Source organism: Lepus europaeus, chromosome 6, assembly GCF_033115175.1.
Source record: "Lepus europaeus isolate LE1 chromosome 6, mLepTim1.pri, whole genome shotgun sequence".
NCBI classification, from domain to species: Eukaryota; Metazoa; Chordata; class Mammalia; order Lagomorpha; family Leporidae; genus Lepus; species Lepus europaeus.
Genome location: NC_084832.1, coordinates 63,232,373 through 63,246,309, shown reverse-complemented (window position 1 = coordinate 63,246,309; position 13,937 = coordinate 63,232,373). Strand labels below are relative to the sequence as shown.

The 13,937-nt window shown below is 44.0% G+C and overlaps 2 protein-coding genes across 8 annotated transcripts in view; one reads left to right on the top strand and one right to left on the bottom strand.

Annotated features, from left to right (window-relative positions):
- Window positions 1-3,926, bottom strand: part of SETDB2 (SET domain bifurcated histone lysine methyltransferase 2) — a 97,396-nt gene extending 93,470 nt beyond the window's left edge. For 3 of the 6 annotated variants that reach the window (XM_062194215.1, XM_062194218.1, XM_062194217.1), the window contains exon 1: window positions 3,326-3,926. The gene's annotated coding sequence lies outside the window, so the exon portion shown is untranslated. The remainder of the gene's footprint in view (window positions 1-3,325) is intronic. The other 3 variants (XM_062194216.1, XM_062194219.1, XM_062194221.1) reach the window with 3 other exon arrangements.
- A 108-nt stretch (window positions 3,927-4,034) lies between these two features.
- Window positions 4,035-13,937, top strand: part of CAB39L (calcium binding protein 39 like) — a 122,856-nt gene continuing 112,953 nt past the window's right edge. For both annotated transcript variants that reach the window (XM_062194224.1, XM_062194223.1), the window contains exon 1: window positions 4,035-4,129. The gene's annotated coding sequence lies outside the window, so the exon portion shown is untranslated. The remainder of the gene's footprint in view (window positions 4,130-13,937) is intronic.

Genomic DNA, 13,937 nt, shown 5'->3' with positions numbered 1-13,937 from the left:
TTAAAGAGATGAATCCTATCATTCACAAACTGTTCCACAGCAGGAAAAACATGGGAAGCTACTCAACAATGACAGCAACCCTGACATAAAACAAGGCCAAAATCATTTCTGGGTATAGACGTAAAATCTTTTCCAGGAGAAGATTAAGGGTTTATTATCAAAGTAGGATTTATCCAGCAATACCAACAAGTTTAGCAGTGGAAAGTTTATCAATGTGAATTACTATATTAAAAGATGAATGGAAGAAAATTGTCCTGATATAGAAAAATGAAACAATTGAATACTTCTGGGGAGGCAGGGTAGGAAGGAGGGCCTGAGGCAATATAGGAATAAAAGACTATTTCCTTAATCTAATGCAGACTATCTACCAAAACCTGGCAGCAAACATCATACTACAAAGTGAAACAGTGGAAGGATTTGTATTAGGAAGAGAATGTGCCACCACTACTCTAACTCAACAGTGTACTAGAAGTTTAGAGAGGTGCAGTAAGATAAAAAGAGGCCTAAAGATTGGGAAGAACTGAGAATCTACTTGTAGGACAACTAATAAAAAGAAAAGTCAAAAGCCAAGTAAAGAGCTGGGAGAAAATGTTGATAATAGGAGAACACTTCAAAAAAGTTCATGTAGGGGCCGGCGCTGTGGTGTAGCAGGTAAAGCCACTGCCTGCAGTGCCAACATCCCATATGGGCACTGGTTCAAGTCCTGGCTGCTCATTTCCGATCCCGCTTTCTGCTATGGCCTAGGAAAGCAGCAGAAGATGGCCCAAGTGCTTGGGCCCCTGCACCCACATGGGAAATCCAGAGGAAGCTCCTGGCTTTGGATTGGCTCAGCTGAGGCCCTTGCAGCCATTTGGCAAGTGAACCATCCGATGGTTCCTTCACTCTGCCTCTAACTCTGCCTTTCAAACAAATAAATAAATCTTTAAAAAGAAAAAAAAAGGCTGGCGCCGCCTTAGCTCAATAGGCTAATCCTCCGCCTGCGGCGCCGGCACACCGGGTTCTAGTCCCAGTCAGAGCGCCAGATTCTGTCCTGGTTGCTCCTCTTCCAGGCCAGCTCTCTGCTGTGGCCCGGAAAGGCAGTGGAGGATGGCCCAAGTACTTGGGCCCTGCACCTGCATGGGAGACCAGGAGAAGCACCTGGCTCCTGCCTTCGGATCAGCGCGGTGCGCTGGCTGCAGTGTGCCGGCTGTGGCGGCCATTTAAGGGTGAACCAATGGAAAAGGAAGACCTTTCTCTCTGTCTCTCTGTCCACTCTGCCTGTCAAAAGAAAAAAAAAAAGGCCATGGAAAAACAGAGTTGAAAGATCTTATTTTAGTGCAAAAAAATTTGGAATTCATGCAACTTTTTCCTTAAATTACCTCTTCCATTAGCTTTTTGAAGACCTGTTTATTGGAACAACAGTAATAAAAATGGAGCACAACCATAGATACCAAAGAGATTTAAAAAATTGAACAAGATATATAGTATCCAGGACACATAGTTCCTCAAATTATTAAGAAAATGATGACCCAATAATCATATTAATATAAGATTTTAATAATAGGGGAAGTTGGTTGTAACTCTTTGTACTACACAACTTTTGTTTTGTAAAGTTAAAGCTATTCTGAAATTAAAAGTTTATATAAAAAAAGACAAAACAGGTATATTTTTTAAAAAGTTATAGAAATGTATATAAATTATAGGTGAATAAGCATTAATAAATATTTGAGCCTTAAGTTACAGAATGGCAATTTACAAATCATTTTCAGCCATCAGATGGGTGAAAATTCAGAATACCTGGTGTTGATCTGGAGTGTGGGAAAACTGAACTGTGAAGGCAAATTTAGTAGACCTGCTAAAACTAACAATGTTTACAACTTAAAACCAAGCAATTCCATTTTCAGATATATATCCTTGAGAAATAGCACAGGCACAATAAAAGCACAAAAACTCCTTTTTTTTGTTTGTTTGTAAGGTGAAAAACTAGAAACAACCTGGGGTGGTTCCCCTAAAAGCACATAACATAATTAAATATAAAAACCTATAGAAGAGTCAGAAATATTTTACATAAACAGAATAGTTCAATCATGGTTTGCAGCAGGTAAAATAAATGACCCATAAGTAAGATGCTGAGCTATAAATAACACGTATACACTGGGAAAACACTGTCAAGTGAAGCAAAGTTATAGAATGCACCCCTTTCTGTTTCTACTTTGTAAGCATACAAAGAACCAGAAGGCTCTGACCCGAAGTCCTCAGGGGCACATGGCAGAGGGACAGAGTGAGGGGGCATTCAGGGAGCTGGATCATGCTCTTTCTCTAACTTGGTAAAAGCAGCATATAAAAGTGTGCTTAATTTGAAAAGTATTGCCTATTTTAAAGCCATCGACAACATATCACCAAACTGCCTTTCAGAAAGGTTCTATCAACTTGGATTTTCACCTAAGCACTCCTTAAAAGCCTTATTTTTGAAAAGCTTTCACCTGTCTCGTGTACACACAAAAGGAGATTTTGAAAATCACTGAATTTATGAAAACATGCTTAGTAAAGAAAACTTGGGAAATACAGTATATAAACGAGAATTGAAATCATTCACAATCTCATCAGCCAGACAACCAGCGTTAATATTTCAGAGTGACAGGGCTTTGAAAAGTTGTTCACTTTTCCCCCTTCTCATTTTTTTAATTTGGCAGACAATTAATTAAAATCAGCCTGCTTCATTTCAAGACATGGTTCCCTTTTGTTTGTAAAAACAGGTCCCTAACCCTGGAAGTCCCAAGCTGTCAACTCTGCGCATATTTCAACGACATAATATCAAAGTAACCATTAACGGTATTGCTCAATTTAAGTCCTTAGAGACGTCCTATATATAGGACGATGGGCTGCAATGGGTAAGACAGCCCAGCCAGGCTCTCTCATTTCTTATTGTAATTCTGGTAACAGGAGAGAACGTTTATTGAGAATAAACCACGTGTCAGGCCAGCTGCTAAATACTTCCCGTGTCCTTAGTGAATCCGCACAGCAACCAAGTGAGGTGAACGAGGTTTCTGATGGAACTAAGGCACGTCAGAGCGAGATGACGGACGGTAAGAAACCGGGCAGCCAGATTTCCAGAGCCCATGTTCTCACCGCTGCACCGAACCGCTCTCCTGGGCCTCACCCACTCTCACACACAGCGCTCCCTGCTCATTTCCGCACGCCGAAGATGCCTGCACACCCACTTCCTTCACTTAAGGGCTTATTGGGCTGCAGGTGCTTATTATAGTCTGGCGCTCGGAGGACCTAACCTCAACTCCGCGATCCTGGATGAGTGATTTCACATATTCAGGTTCGGGCGTAACCTTACCTGTGGAAAGAGTGGTTAAACCTTCAAGTTCTGCTTCTGGATTTTAGCCTGCAGTCAGAAGCCAGCGGCTCAGGAATCACCACCTTGTAATAAGGTGTGCACTGCAAGATAAGAGACTGAAACGGGGGCGGGGGTGGGGGCAGGGCTGAGAATTCAGAGCTCTCGCGGGCCCCTCCGCACCCCGGGACTGCACCTGGGTGCAAAAGGAGGGTTGCATGGGCTGGGGTCGAGGGCTCCCCGGCGTTCCCACGTCCTCCCACGGCTCCGGAGGAACCGTCTGAGAGCCACACACACAGCGGGGGCTCGGCTGCTCGCTGCTAGTCAGAGGTGAGGGCGGTGCTCTCCCGGGAGGGATGGCAAGGCTAGGAGTCCCCGACGGGTTCGGCTACTTTGTCTCCACGCCGCCGAAACCCCAAGGCCGCAGGTACCCTCTGGCGGGAAAGTAGTACTTCACCATTTACTAACCCAACAACTGTGTCTCGTCGCCTCGCCTCAGCCGGGAAGTAAGTAGCGGCGCGCAGCCCCTAAAGCACAGGCCCTTTTAATGCGCTCGCTAAATGGGAGGAGTCGAACGCCAAGGTCCCCAGCCACAGGGCAGGGAGCCCATTGGATTCACTCCCCGCTAAACCCACGCATCAGAGGCGCCGCGCGCGTACCTCAGACTCCGGGGCGGTGCCTGACGCGCCGTCTCCTGATTGGCCGCCAGCGCTCTCTGCTTGTCTCGCGCTCTCGCGCTAGGCCAATCGGGTTATCCGCAGTTTGGAGGCCGGCTTCGCTGGTGTGGTGGCGCAGCTGTTCCCTTCGGTAGGTGTGTGGCTGCCATCTTGTGTGTGGCTTGGGCTGGGCTCTTTGGGCGTTGAAAGCTTCTGTCGTGGCTTGTCGTTGTAGACGGATGCTGGGGGAGCAATGGTAGAGAGGAGGGGCCTGAAGGAAACCCAGCTACTTCTCACTTGCCCAAAAGGATAGATTTCCTGGGCTTTAGTCTCATCCCTAGCGAGGGAGAGCGAGGAATGGTGGTTATGGTGGGGGTGGGGATCCCAGGCTTTGATGTGTCGGTTATCGGGTTAGAGGAGGCTTTGATGCATTGATGCTGATTCTTCGGGCCCGGAAGGCTTTTGCAGTGACTTTTGTAGCGGAAAGATTCTGAACATCAGCCCCCTTTAGCTAAAGGAGGCTGGCTGGTGGGCTGTATGATTCAGACAGGAACAAAGCTGGAAGTGAAAGGGGAGAGAGGCGACGCCTCACCACTCAGGTTCCTGAGGGACCTCTTCCTTCTCTTTGTTATCGAGGGAAGGGCTGGGCTGCTTTGTTCCCTCGTCCCCTCGCCCGCCTCCCTCCTCCATCACCCCTTCCCCCTCCTTGGTAGCCCTCCTCCCCCTCCCTTTCCTTTTCTTTCTTCTTAAAGATTTATTTACTTATTGAAAGGCAGACTAAGAGAGATTTTCACTTCCCAAATGGTTGACCGACAGATGGAAGCCAGAAACTCCATCCAGGTTCCCCACATTGGTGGCAGGGGCCCTAGCAGTGGGCCATCGTTTGCTGCTTTCCCAGACGCATTGGCAAGGGAACTGGATGGGAAACTGAGCAGAGCCTGCGCTCAGATAAGGGGTACCAGCCTCTGGATAGGTGGCCTAACCCACTGCACCCCAGTGCTGCTGCCTGCTGTGGTCTTTTCCTAAACAACAGAAAAAGGAAAGTGAAAGAATTATTTTGCCCTCTTGATTTCCTGGTTTCTCTGTGTTGAAATGTATGTATGTTGGGGGTGTACCATGATATGCTTGGGTACTCCTCACAGAATAAGGGAAGGATTCTGTATGGGAAAGCCCCTTAAGTTCTGTCTTCTTTTTAGGGTGGGAGGAAAGAAGCAGGAATTATGTCATTTTCATTCCAATTTTTTAAAAAAAATTCACAGTAGAAAACCTGTATCTTCTTTCATTTGAGAGAAAATTTATCAGACCTGAAAAGCTGATTAAAGGCTATTTTGTGAATAATTAGCAGTTTTGAGAGGAATGAGAATAAAGTCAAGATACTGTCTTGAGTGATGATCTAACCAAGTCAACAGTACATTATGTAGTTTGTAACAGGAATACCAAAAAAAAAAAAAAAAAAAAAAGATAAAATAATTGACAAATTGAGAATTAAGTTTACTTTACTTACCATTTTATCCTTAATCTTTTTAAACCTGAGTGACAAAAATTCATATGTCAATAATGTGGTTTGAGTTGATGGGTAAAGTATGTGTTCTTTACAAGTTTATCAGGTAACAGATTAATGAGTAGGAAACTCCAGAAGCGTGGTAGGAGCTCATTGGTAAAATACTTGTTGATAGAAATAACAGACTCTGTAAAATAATACGCAACTTATTTAGGGCAGAATGAGTGACCCAGGTCCAGGAAGACAGGAAATCATTGCCTTAGTTTTTTATAGAAAGATTTTTCCATTTGCTGGTTCATTTCCCAAGTGCCTACAACCAACCAGGGCTGGACCAGGCCAAAGTTGAAAGCCCAGAACTCAAATCTTAAGTCTCCCATGTGGGTGGCAGGAACCCAAGTACTAGAGCTATCTCCCAGGATTTGCATTAGCAGGAAGCTGGAATTTGGCATGGAGCTGGGACTTGAACCCAGGCAATCTGATAGGGGATGCAAGCTCTGAGATCATTACAAAACACATCAAACACCGGAGTAAGGGAAAGGGTTTATTGGGGAAACCCAGCAGGCTGGAGGGAAGGGTCGAAGAAGGAAAAAGAGAGAGAAGGAGAGTGTAAGAGAGAGAGACGAGAGGAACTAGCGATGAGAAAAGAGAGAGAGGAGAGGGGGAGAGGAGAGGAGAGGAGAGCAGAGAGATCGAGGAGGGAAGAGATGAGAAAAGTAGAGAGAGAGCCGAGAGAGTTCAGGAACAGATCCTTTTAAAACTTTGCCAGAGGGTGGGCAGGGAAGTAGGAGCAGCGAATCCCATCAGGATGGAGGTGGAGCTTGACACTGGTGGTTGGGCCTTGTGGCCACCTGGCTTCCAGCAATGATGGCACGGCTAGAGCCTAGGATGGTGTCAGGATATAGATCGCACCATAGATAAAACTGTGCCATTTTCCTAACACAAGCATCCTAAGTGACATCTTAACCACCACACCAAACACCTGTTCCCTAACAACTTTTAATAAGTCTTGGGAAGTATTCCAAAGTGGTCAACTTCTAATTAGAATATATGTATCCCATGACAGGAAATATTGATTTATCGTAAAACAGTGACCCTACATTGGCTTGACCCAAACTAGTAGACTCTAGGTAAGTGGAGGCAAATTTCTCACAGGCTGGGTGTTAGGGAAAGAGGCACAGAATAGAGAGGAAACAGTGTACGAATTTATAGCCAGACCGAATTTATTCAGAGAAAATAAATTTGCAGCTGTGGGTGACCAACTGCCTACGTGCACATTGACTGAACACATGGCAGAAGGCCCCAGCCTCCAGGGGCCAGTCCTTTTTATATTGTAGGAAGGCTAGGGATGGAGGTGGGGCTGGAACTGGGTGGGGCCTTGGGAACCTGGAAAAGAATGCAGGGTCCAGTATTAAGGTTATAGAGTGTGAGACCCAAATGAGATTCAAGGGCAAGGAATACTTCCAATGTTTGTCTGTCTTTTGGGCAATGAGCAAGAATGGCTGAGGCTTATGTCTTTGTTCCATCACTGGGGCTTACTGTTTTTATAACATTGTTTACAAACATCTTCGATACAGTATGCTAAATAGAAGGCTGCTGATTAATTGTAAGAAAGACATTTCTGGGACTAGATAAGGAATGTGTAGATACAGAACAAAGGATTTATACAAAGTTGTTTCAGATGGCTGATATGAAACAGACCTTATGTGTACATCACCCAAGTCAAATCAACTTGATGAATAGGATTAATAGCTTTGCCCAGACACTTCAGGCAGGTTTCAGTGGATACCCCCCCCCCCCTCTCTTTTTAAAATATTCATTTACCTGGTCAGGGAAGACTGAGTGCACTTCATCTGCTGATTCACTCCTGGAATGCCTGTGACAACCAGGGTTGGGTTTAGGCTGCAGCCAGGATCCTGGAACTCAATCCAGGTCTCCCACATGGGTGGCAGGAGCCCAAGCACTTGAGCCATCACCTGCTGCTTCCCAGAATGCATTAGCAGGAATACTGATTCAGAAGGAGAGTGGCTCTTGTGGGCTGCCAGGGCTATGGAGGCCTTTTGTGACCATAGACTCTGTCGGTATTTGGACATGGCCATAAGCAAAGAGGATGTTCTCTTCTCCCTTCAGAGAAGAGTGTCTCCTTCTTTGATAACCCTTCCTTTCCTCTGAGGTCTCACAGAGATCCTCCAAGTAGGATTTTTTTTTCTGCAGAGTCTTGTCTCTCCATGCCTGAGATGCTCTTGCAGGCCTTTCAGCCCGACCAGGAAGCCTTATGGGTTGATTCTGAGGTCAGAGGGTTATGTACTGCTAAAGTCATTCTGGGAGTCTGCTGTGTGGACTGATTCCCATGTTGGCCCTTCCCTTCTTTTTTAATTCTATTATTTTTACCAGGTACTTGATGTTATTTATGTCGTCCCTTTTAAATTTAGACCAGTCTATCTGTTGCCTTTAACATTTTTTTAAGGGAGCAGGGTGGGGGCCCTTTAACATTTAATATGATCATTCTAACAGTGATGGTGGTGTTTATACCACCGATTCTTATGGGTTTGGAGCCCCATGATTAGTTCTTAGCTACCTCCTCCGTCTCTTATTCCCTCCCTTGTTTTTAACTGGGGTCTTTTTCCAGTTGCTTTAAAATACATATAATTAACTCTGTGTTGCATATTGAATTGCAATATGAGACTCGACTGCAAATTCTCTCCCCAAACTGTACTCTATATGTTGTGTGTGGGCATGGGGGCAAATTGTTGAAATCTGTGATTAACATAGAGTTGGTCCTCTGTATATAAAGACATACTAAAAATGATCCATAATGAAGAAGGAGATAGGAGAGGGAATGCGTGGTGGGATGGGAGTGGGGTTGGGGGCATGGGGGAAAGAACCATTGTATTCCTAAAGTTGTATCTATGTAAAAATTCATTCATTAAATAAATAAATAAAGAGACTGAGAGTAGCTGGGACTTGGATAGGCATTCTTCCATGGGATGCTGGTGTCCCAGAAGGAGGCTGAACCCGCTATAGCATGATGTCTGCCTCAGTAGGTGTTGCTTTTGAATGTATTGCAGGCACGTAAGGGGAAGTTTGTCCTCACATTTGTATCTCGTTCCCCTATAGAAGAAGTGCTGAGCATGTATTAGACAATGTGGTTACTGGTGAATAAATGAAACAACACAATAATGGAAGATATAGATATGGTCTGTTTTTTAGCCTAACCGAAAAATAATTTTTAACCCACTTTCTGAAAAACTTGACTTTGTATTTGAACTAATTTGTTGCTTCCAGTGTTTACATACAAATAATATTAAGGTTAGGGTCATAATCCTTTTTTTTTGGCAAGAAGTCTGTTTACGAAGACCTTATTTATTAATTTATTATTTATTTGAAAGGTAGAATTATAGATAGAGAGGGAGAGACAAGGAGAAAGGTCTTCCATCCGTTGGTTCACTCCCCAGAATGGCTGCAATAGCCAGAGCTGAGCCGATCCGAAGCCAGGAGCCAGGAGCTTCATCCTGGTTTCCCATGTGTGTGGAGAGGCCCAAACACTTGAACCATCTTCCACTGATTTCCCAGGCCATAAGCAGAGAGCTGGATCGGAAGAGGAGCAGTTGGAACTTGAACCAGGATATAGGATACCAGTGCTGCAGGTGGAGGATTAGCAACTCCATCACAACATTGGCCTTAGGAAGACAGTATTATAGAGGAAACTTAGGCAACCCCTCAAGCCATAATGCTGTCGTTGCCATTGTGTTCCTTAAAGTACATAAAGTCTCTTATTTATTTATTAAAGATTTATTTATTTACTTGAAAGAGTTACAGAGAAGGAGAGGCAAAGAGAGAGACAGAGAAATCTTCCATACACTGGTTCACTCCCCAGATGGCCTCAACTGCTAGAGCTAGGCTGATCTGATGCCAGGAGCCAGGAGCTTCTTCCAGGTCTCCCACGAGGGTGCAGGTGCCCAAGTACTTGGGCCATTTTCCACTGCTTTCCCAGGCCATTAGCAGGGAGCTGGATGAGAAGTGGAGCAGCTGAGACTGGAACTGGCACCCATATGGGATGCCGGCACCACAGGTGGCAGCCCCACGCACATAAAATCTCAATAAATGAACACCAAACATAACCTAAAGGCTTTAGGTCTCTTCTGCTGAAAAATCTTTACTGCTTTTCGGGTTTCTCTTTCAATATGACTTAAAGTCAAAACACTGCAGCTTTACTAAATTGCACAAATATATTCTTTAGTTTTAAATTGATAATTATTAAAAAATTCAGATTTCTCTTTGAGGAATACAGTCCCATAGATTTCCTTTTTTTTTTTTTTTAAGATTTATTTATTTACTTGAAAGTCAGATTTACACACAGAGAAAAGGAGAGGCAGAGAGAGAGAGAGAGAGAGATGTCTTCCATCCGCTGGTTCACTCCCTAGTTGGTCGCGACGGCCAGAGCTGTGCCTGTCTGAAGCCAGGAGCCAGGAACTTCTTCCCGGTCTCCCACACAGGTACAGGGGCCCAAGGACTTGAGCCATCTTCTACTGCTTTCCCAGGCCATAGCAGAGAGCTGGATCCGAAGTGGAGCAGCCAGGTCTCGAACCAGCGCCCATATGGGATGCTAGCGCTTCAAGCCAGGGCATTAACCCGCTGCACCCTAGTACCGGCCCCAAGATTCATTTTTAATTAGCTTTGTATACAACTGTATACTAAGTAAAGATTTCAGCAGTTTGCACCCAAAAACAACACACACAACATATAAAGTACCATTTGAGAACAAGTTTTGCAGTTAATTCTCATAGTACAACTCATTAAGGACAGAGGTCCTTCATGGGGAGCAAATGCACAGTGACTTCTGTTTAGGTTGGTGTGTTAGTGATTTTTTTTCACTCAGATTGCAGTGTTACAGATTATTTTCTAGGCCAGGCATTATGCATAGTGGCTGAAACACCTACATCCATATCACTTGGTTTGGGTTCCAAGCTTGACTTCCACTTACAGCTTCTTGCTGATGTGCACCAGGGAGGCAGCCAGTGATGGCTCAAGTAGTTGGGCTGCCACTCATGTGGAAAACCCAGATTGAGTTCTTGGCTCCTGACTTTGGCCTGGCCCAGCTGTGGACTGTTGTGGGAGTATGGAGGGTAAGCCAAAAGGTGGAAGATCTTTTCTGTCTCTCTGCATTTCAAATAAAGTAAGAAAAAGATAAAAGATTATTTTCCAGTGCAGTCTGATACTATATACAAATTTAGCTTTTTTTCCACATTATTGAATGGCAAAAGAAAAAAGATGTGATAACACTTTAAGGACTACAGTGGTTTGTAAAAATATGTAAATTGAAACCTATTTATATAATTCAGCATAAAAACTACACAGAACCTGTTTGAAATTCTTGCATTTTGTACTATAAAACATATAATCTAGATGATTTTATGAATGAAGACTTTATGGTGATTGTAAATACCTCTTTTAAAAAAACTACATTTAAAAACTGATGGATGGGGGCCAGTGATATGGCGCAGCAGATTAAAGTCCTGGCCTGCGGTGCCAGCATCCCATATGGGCGCCAGTTCAAGTCCTGGCTGCTCCACTTCTGATACAGCTACCTGCTATGGCCTGAGAAGGCAGTAGAAGATGGCCCAAGTGCATAGGTCCCTGCACACACATTGGAGGCCCAGAGGAAACTCCTGGCTCCTGGCTTCGGGATCAGCTCAGCTTTGGCTGTTAAGGCCCTCTAGGGGAGTGAACCAGTGGGTGGAAGACCTCTTTCTCTCTCTCTGGCTCTACCTCTCTCTGTAACTCTTTCAAATAAATAAAATAAATCTTTTTTTTTTTTTTTTTTTTTTTTTTTGGACAGGCAGAGTGGATAGTGAGAGAGAGAGAGAGAAAGGTCTTCCTTTTTGCTGTTGGTTCACCCTCCAATGGCCGCTGTGGCTGGCGCATCTCGCTGATCCGAAGCCAGGAGCCAGGTACTTCTCCTGGTCTCCCATGCGGGTGCAGGGCCCAAGCACTTGGGCCATCCTCCACTGCACTCGTGGGCCACAGCAGAGAGCTGGCCTGGAAGAGGGGCAACCGGGACAGAATCCGGCGCCCCAACCGGGACTAGAACCCTGTGTGCTGGCGCCGCAAGGCGGAGGATTAGCCTGTTAAGCCATGGTGCCGGCCTAAAATAAATCTTTAAAAAAATAAAAGTGATGGATGTTTTCTCTTAAGTAACTGAAAAGTCAAATTACATATAATAATTTTCTTTTTAAAATTATTTTTGAAGTACCAGAAACATCTTGCTGTGCTTTTTGATCACATTATGTGTTAACTTGCAGAAATATTTTGAGATGAATTTGCAGAAATATTTCTATTTTCCTTATTAATCTAGTGCATTTCACCATCACCTTTCTGGTCTTTAACCAATTTGACCAATTATGAGGTTAAATTAAACAGTGTAACTGAAAATAAAAAGATTTACAACAGTATCAAGATCAAAATGACCACCACAGTTTATGTTGTTTAGCTAATAATCAGCAAAACTGATTAAATGCCTGAATAATGGGGATTTTCATTCATCACTGCCAATGTGGTACATGAGAACATTCAGAAGGAAGTTTTATGTGTGTGTATGTGTGCTCGTGTGTGTACACATATATATGTATATATGTAATTTGACTTTTTTTTTAAGGATTGTGGGATCTTTTCTAGGTAAACCTCCTGTGACTTCTCCCTTTATAATCTTATTTGTTCTGCTGCTTAAACTATCGTTTTTTTATACAAAAAGCTTCTACATATATGTCAAATTCTGCTCTCTTGAGTACTTCGCATACTTTTAGTTGGCCTTTTTGAGACCTGATCTACTCCTTTTGTAGACAGTTCTTCCCTCTTGTATATTTGTTGTCTTAATTAATGATGTAGCCATCTTCTCTGTGGCTCAGATTTAAAACTTCAGATTCTTACCTCTCTCTTTTGCCCAAGTGAAAATCTATAGCTTCAGTCGCCAGAACAGCTTTCCTCTTCACCTTCCTACTCAATGCCACTGCCCTAATTTAGCTACTCTTTTTCTTTTCCTTAAAAACAACATTTTATGTGCCATTAAATTATTGACAAAGTCCATTCCCTTCAGCGTGGAATTTATGTTAGTTAAGATATAGATTTGGCAACTTTGATGGAGAAGCTAAGAAATAATTATAGTCTTTAAAAGTAAAGTTTACTGGCCGGCGCCGCGGCTCACTAGGCTAATCCTCCGCCTTGCGGCGCCGGCACACCGGGTTCTAGTCCCGGTCGGGGCACCGATCCTGTCCCGGTTGCCCCTCTTCCAGGCCAGCTCTCTGCTGTGGCCAGGGAGTGCAGTGGAGGATGGCCCAAGTCAGGTTGGGCCCTGCACCCCATGGGAGACCAGGAGAAGCACCTGGCTCCTGCCATCGGATCAGCGCGGTGCGCTGGCCGCAGCGCGCCTACCGCGGCGGCCATTGGAGGGTGAACCAACGGCAAAAGGAAGACCTTTCTCTCTGTCTCTCTCTCACTGTCCACTCTGCCTGTCAAAAAAATAAATAAATAAATAAAAAGTAAAGTTTACTTTTTCTTGTGTAAAAGAGTGAGTGGATCTGGTGGCTGTGCTACACACAACTGGTTGTGGCTGATGCCCCTGTCCTGTTGCTCTGCCACCCTAATCATGCACCTCCATCTTGTGGACCAAGATGCCTGCTTCACATCCTGCTGCTGAAGGGTTAAAGCTATTATGGCAGGCTACACAATATTTGCAAGTAGAAGTAGGAGTAGAATGGACTTCTTAGTTTGATTTTAAAAATGTATTCACTGAATTTATTTGAAAGGCAAAGACAGAGCACTCTCATCTGCTTATTCATTCCCCAGATGCCTGCAACAGCCTGGGTTGGGTGAGGCCAAAGCCAGGAGCCAGAAAAGCCAGCAGGTTTCCCACTTGAACAGCAGGGACCCAACTACTAGAGCTGTTACTGCCTGCACCCTAGAATGCACATTAGCAGGAATCTGCAATTGGAGACAGACTCAAGACTTGAATTCAGGCATTCGGGCATGGGATGTGGGCACCCCAAGTGGCATTTTAGTAACTGAGTCAAATGTCCACCTACTATCTTAATTTTTTTAAATTACTGTTATACTGTCACAAATTTTTAAAAATTTATATAAAGGGAACAAATATCATGTATTTCATATAGTTTTAAGAACATAATGATACTTCCCACCCTGCCTTCCCTTTCTCACTCCTGCCTTTTAAGTAACAACTTCATTACCTGATTTCAAGAACTTTTGGTGGTTCCATCAGATCTTGACACTTATGCTGGGGAGGGAGTAAGGCAGGGTTGCTTGTGCCACTTACATACTGTGCTTATGGCCTATATTGTTACTTGTAGACCTACCATCTACGTTGTATTTTGCACTTCTCTCTGTAAAAGTGGTTTCCACTGACAAAAATTACATTGTTTTGGAAAGTAATTGACATCTAACTCAATCA